At 47.3% G+C, this 6,601-nt stretch overlaps 1 pseudogene; it reads left to right on the forward strand.

The window, feature by feature from the left end:
- Positions 1-5,307: 5,307 nt before the first annotated feature.
- Positions 5,308-6,269, forward strand: LOC104275368 (annotated as a pseudogene).
- Positions 6,270-6,601: the final 332 nt, after the last annotated feature.

Consider the following 6,601-nt stretch of genomic DNA (forward strand, 5'->3'; position numbering starts at 1 on the left):
ATTCTTACTTTCACCACCATCTATCATCCTGTAATTTTGAGACCTTCCTTGATGTCTGTCTTTACTCTCACTGGCCATTCCTGGACATAAAGCCATGGGATGATCTACAGATCCCTCTGCATAACATCTAGCACCACAATTTTACATTTTGAGTGACATGTGTGTTTCTTCTCTTCCAGTCTGAACCCATAGGTTTTGCACTTTGTGGACATCTTCTTCTCTTCCCATCCTATTAAAACCTCCATCATCTGTAAAACCACCTTCCAAGCTGTTGTATGGTATGACTGCAATGCCTGGAGCCTCCTCTTTCACCAGGCTAAAGAAGCTCAAGACACTTAGACTCTCTACACAGGCTCCAAAATGCATCCTGGCAGATTCCCTCTAGAACCTCTCTAACAACTCCCCATTCCCACTTGACTGGAATTTAACAAATGTGACAACTATCTACAGGAAAGATTAGAAAGAGGATGTGGGGAACTACAGGCCTGTCCATCTGACCACAGAGCCAGGCTCGTTCACGGAGCAGATCATCTTGTACTCCATCATGTGACACATAAAAGACAATCAGGTGATCTTCCCCAGCCAGCATGGGTTTAGGAAAAGCATGTCCTGCTTGACTGACTCGATCTCCTTTATGATAAGATGACACAGTTACTGGATGAGGGAAAGGTTGTGGACATTGTCTGCATGGAGTTCAAGAAAGCCTTTGACATCATTTTCCACAGCATTCTCCTGCAGAAACTGGCTTCTCAAGGCTTGGACAGGTTTACTCTTTGCTGGACGAAAAACTGGCTGCATGGCTGGACCCACAGAGAGGTGTTGAATGGAGTTCAGTCCCCTTGGCAGCAGGTCAAAGGCTATTCTCCTATTATGGTGATAGATCTAAAGAACCACATTTCAAAAATAACCTCACATAGTCTGAATGACTTTCTTAAGGTAATTATATCAGCCCAGGAACTTCTGGTGGAGTACCTCTCTCTACACACACTTGGATTCAACTCCTCTGGTCCCATGGACTGGGAAGGGCATAGTTTGCTCAGGGAACCCCTGGTTTTATCCCCATTCTTCCCTGGTTGTTCACTGTTCCCGTCCAGAGTCCTGCCTCACAGCACAAAGGCCTGGGAGACCTTGCTGGTGAAAGCTGGGGAACAGAGGACATGAGCTAGCTCAGATCTGTCTGCACCTACTCTTAGGGAATTTAACATTGATCCTGTAATAGCAATGCTTCATCTTTAATTCTTCCTGAAGTAGCAACAGTTCATCTTGGTGCCCTTCAATTGCCTTTTGAGCTTCTACTGAGCTTTGATATGAACCATTGCTGTGCTTTGTGGGATCAAGGCACCTTTGCCTGAACTTTAATTCTAACTGCAAGACAATCATTTTCACTAAAATATTGCCAGAGTGCTTAGGCCTCAAAAACCAACCATTCTCATGGCGTTTGACGTCGGGTAAATATATAAAATTCCTTAATTGCCTACATAGCATTGTTCACCTATCGGAACATCGAGAGACAGTTTCCAGGACAGCGTGCAGCTGGTGCAGAAGGAGTTCTCCCCACAAAGGTTTCCAAAACAAACTTAAGGGTCAGTAGCATCAAGGAAGCTTGATTGTTCAGTCCCTAAGAGAAAATCCCACAGAGCATGGAACATGGTTTAAACACTGTGGCCAAGCTCTGTGAACACAATGGAGACATCAAGGAACCAGTTGTCTGCATGTTTACTATCCTGGGCCAAGAGTCTGTCATCTTTTGATAGATACCATCCTTTGGGTAAGGTATGCTCATTATAATCTCGTTATAATACCAAAACACACCTCCATCCTAAAAGCTACCCACCTCCCAGGTGCAACCACACTTCACTGAGCTTGCGCATTGAATTTTTCTAGTCTATACCTTTAAACGTAAAGCGAGGAAAGTTTACACCAATCACTATCATTGTAGAGACGGACACAGCACATCCGAGTGGTATTAAAATGGCTCAAAAATTGCTACTCTATTACACAATGGGTGTGCCTTTTATACAAAAAAACCCATGGTCAGGGAAGGTACAACCATGGACCACCTCTGACTTCTGGGATCACTCAACGGGCTGAGCCTCTCTTCCCCTGCCACAGTGACTCCTGTGGGCAAGGTTTGAACACTTAGTCTCACAAAGTGCTGCCCCAGGATACTTAGGAAATCTTTATAGAACTGCTCATAATTTGTTACATCTGTAACTTTAAAACGTGCTTTGCAGTCAGTCACCATCACCGGCAATAAAACCGATCTGATATCTGTTGTCTAAAGAAATTATATTTGGACCCAATCTGGCAGTGTGAGACCCTGTTCACAGTTAGAGGTGTGCTCTCAGATCGAAGATATTGCCACCCTTGTGGAGGCTGGCCCCATAATTCCAGGGATGCTATCAAATCAAAGGTAATTGGGTATGTCGTGCTAGTAACGTGGAATTGGGCATCACTCAGAACCTAAGCCTACCTGCCCCCAGCCCCTCTGATGTCTGGAAACAAGCTGGAACACAAGAGGGTTTTGCTTCTGCCAAACTCATAGGAGCCTTTTTGCAACAGCACTTGTTGCCTCTTGTAAAGCAACTGAAATTGGCACCTCGCTTTTGCAGAAGAAATTATCACCTCTTGTTCGCAACAGGAACTGGTGCCTCCCCTTTTAATGTCACAAATAGTTTGGGGTAGAAGGGACCTAAAAGAGCATCTAGACCAACCCTCTGGCCATGGACAGGGACATCTCTCACTAGTTCACGTAGCTCAGAGTTTATGACCTCAGGTACTTCCAGAGATGAGGCATCCACTTGTCTGCGCAACATGTTTCAGTCTCTTGTTATGCTCATCATAATAGATTTTCCTGTTTTATCAAATCTGAATCCACACTTTGAAAGCATTACCTCTTGTTCTGCCACTATTATAGCAATACATGACCAGAGATCTTTTCAAGGCTTAACGTCCCACATGTTAAAACACAAGGTGGAAAATAAGGTAAACAACTTATTACACAATTATGGAAAACAAAAGAAGAAAGAAAAAAAAGGTTTATTTCCAGATATAAAAACCATCTATTCTCTCATTTCTCCATCTTCTTTCTCTTCTTCCACACCTCTGATGTACAAAACATTATTGCACCTTATCAAAACTGCACCCAGGCTTCCAGACAATGCAAAGTTTCAGTCCATCTCTCTTGGACTATGACCAGTATGGTTTCATCTGCAAACACCTTGGAGAGTGCTGAGACATCTCCAAAGATGACCTTTAGAGGCCTCAAGAACATGGCCAGTACATAAAGGCTGAGGGGCCTGGACTCGGTGCTGTGGAGACCAAGGAGTGTGTAGGAGCAGCCTGAGAAAGAAATTTCAACAGAGGGGAAGAGCTGTGGGGCAACACATGATCCAGCAGGATTCTGGATGTGCCCAAGGCTTTGTGTTTCAAGGCACAACCAGGCAGGACAGAGAGACACCAGTAAAGGAAGGTGACAGCAAGGTGGGGCAGCCGGGTGGATGACTACAGCCTGCAGGGAAAGAGGCACAGGAGATGTGACACCATTGGTCAGCCTGAGGTGGAGATGACAGAGGGATGTGGAAAAGCTGAAAGCCCGTGACAGCATCAGCCTCTTCGGGACTTGTTTATGGTTGTTGTCTACCACTGATGCCTGAGGAGACAACTGATCCTTCCAGCACTGGGGCTTCATTGCATCCTTGTCCAAATTTAGGAGTCTGGGAGGTGTCAGACCACAGCCTTGCCCTTGGCCCTGAATATCTCCACACTCAGGAAGAGCCCTGAGGAATCAAAGAGGGACAGGATCTGCCTTCTCAGGAGCTGGGAGTCAGGGCTTGGCCCTCTGAATTCATGAAACACTTCCAGTTTTATTCAGCATCACAGGACCTTTACCTTACATTTCCTGACCTGTCATCTCTGCATCCAGGTTTCTGCTCTATCTGGATGCTGAGGATGCTTTCTCAGTGCTTCCCCTCACTGGGACCCATTAACAGTCAAGAACATTTGGAATTTGAATGTGACTTGGACTTCCTGCGTGGTTTCCTGAACTCTGTCTCAGCCTCTGAGGATGATGATCTCAGAACAAAACTGATGGGAGAGGTCATTAATATTGTGCCTTGTGCTGGTGTTGTGCTGCTGAGCTTGGCCAGGCTCCTGGCATGGAGGGAACTGATGCAGTCCTCGGTGGATGAGGCTGAGAGCTAATTTGAAGATAAATATTCACAGCCAGTGTCTCTGTGGCTGTAAGTCATTGCATCTGCAGATCCTGGTGGAATCTTCTCAAGCTGACACATCACACAGCATACGAGACCTGTAAGTACATCTCTCAGATATTCTCTGGTGGGCACGAGGAGGAGAAGTATGTCCTGCAGAGCAGGGCCATGCTGGCTGCCTTCTCCCAGAGTGACTGTGGGGGTGTGAACACGGGGGTGCAGGCAGGGGTGCAGAGGGCTCTCCTTGCGAGCAGGGTCCCTGCACAGTGCCAGGGGCTGTGTGCTGGGGCAGGGACTCTGCTGCCTGCCAGGGTCAGCACTCAGCCTGCCTGGGGAGCTACCCACGGCTCTGGGGGAGAAGATATGGGGGGGAAGGTGGGACCCTGGATGGGCAGGAAGGGTGTTTCTGCAGTTTAGAGGCTGCAGGATGAAGCAGCAATGCTTAGAACCCCAGATCACCCCCACATCAAATGCAGAGATTCCCTTTCAAGAAGGTCATCAGAGCATTTTTGACCTGAAATGGAAGAAATCTATGCTTTCAGTTTAACACTGGATTTGGCTGAGTGGGGAGGCCAAATAGGAATTTCGCTGTTCTTGTCAGGCAGCAAGTTCTCCTCAGCTGGAGAGATGAACGTTGAAACTGGACACTGGAGAGATGAACGTTGAAACTGGACTCCTCTAAGCTCAGAAGAATCTATTTTTTTCTTCAAGTGCATAATTATTAAGATCATTGTAAAATGGTGTAGGGTGAAATAAGACCAGGATATCTGCATGGTGACTAGAATGTCACTCGTGGGCAGAGCAGCTCTCTTGAGTCTGCACTAGGGCAAGGGGAGCCCTGCTGTCTCTCAGGGTTCCCCAAGAGCCGTGTTGGAGAATAAGATGGCAGATGAGGATTTCATGTCCTTCACAGAAGGTTGCTTCACTCAGCAGAGCAATGCTCAGATTACAAACAGGAGTTGATCCGTATTTCCTCAGAAAAAGATAATAACTTTTGGAGAGAATTTGGAAAAGAACATAAGATGGGAACAAAGACATTTACCCAAACTTGTCAATGTGTTCTCTTTCAACAGTCCCAAATGGCCAGAGTAAGCAAATGTCCAACAGCAGCTCCATCAGCCACTTCCTCCTCCTGCCATTCGCAGACACACAGCAGCTGCAGCTCTTGCACTTCTGGGTCTTCCTGGGCCTCTACCTGGCTGCCCTCCTGGGCAACGGCCTCGTCATCACCACCATCGCCTGGCACCACCACCTCCACACCCCCATGTACTTCTTCCTCCTCAACCTCTCTGTTCTGGACCTGGGCTCCATCTCCACCACTGTCTCCAAAGCCATGGCCAATTCCTTCATGGACAACAGGAACATCTCCTACCTGGGATGTGTTGTTCAACTCTTTTTCTTTCTCTTCTGGATTGGAGCAGAATATTTTCTTCTCACTGTCATGGCCTATGATCGCTACGTGGCCATCTGCCAACCCCTGCACTACAGGACCCTGCTGGGCAGCAGAGCTTGTGCCCACATGGCAGCAGCTGCCCGGGCCAGTGGGTTTCTCAATGCTGCACGGCCAATACATTTTCACTGCCCCTGTGCCAGGGCAATGCTGTGGGACAGTTCTTCTGTGAAATCCCACACATCCTCAAGCTCTCCTGCTCAGACACAGACTACCTCAGGGAAGTTGGACTTCTTGTGGTTAGTACTTTAACAGCATTTGGTTGTTTTGTTTTCATGGTAGTGTCCTATGTTGAAATCTTCAGGGCGGTGCTGAGGATCCCCTCAGAGCAGGGACTGTGCAAAGCCTTCTCGATGTGCCTCCCTCACGTGGCGGTTGTCTCCCCGTTTCTCAGTACTGCCATGTTTGCCAACCTGAAGCCCCCCTCCATCTCTTCCCCATCCCTAGACCTGGTGGTGTCAGTTCTGTATTCGGTGGTGCCTACAGCAGTGAAGCCCTGCATCTACAGCCTGAGGAACCAGGATCTCAAGAATGCTCTCAGGAAATTTATGAATATATGTTATTCTGAAGAAATAAAATGCCTGTTTTCTTCTGCACCTAATTTATAGTGTAACTCACTTCATCCCCAACCTGTCTACTGTTATTTCTCTTGTTGTTGACGCTTTCTTACATTTGATAATGTTTTCATGCCCTTTCTAATTCAGTGTCTGCATCTTTTTCTTCTGAATGGTCCTGTTTACACAAGTGGAAGGGAGATGAGTCCCAGCACAGCATCGCTGCCAGGGAGCACCAGCACTTGGTGTCTCCAGAGCTGCTCTCTCTACTCCCACCCCCTCCCCCTGAGACCTTGTGCTGATGTAAAGCCTGAGGGCTCTGGCAGCTTTGTATCCGTCCTGTGGTGTGGGCATGTATCCTGGGTTTAGCTAAAACCCAGTCCTAT

Source organism: Apaloderma vittatum, unplaced genomic scaffold, assembly GCF_000703405.1.
Source record: "Apaloderma vittatum isolate BGI_N311 unplaced genomic scaffold, ASM70340v1 scaffold9736, whole genome shotgun sequence".
In the NCBI taxonomy this organism is placed as follows: domain Eukaryota; kingdom Metazoa; phylum Chordata; class Aves; order Trogoniformes; family Trogonidae; genus Apaloderma; species Apaloderma vittatum.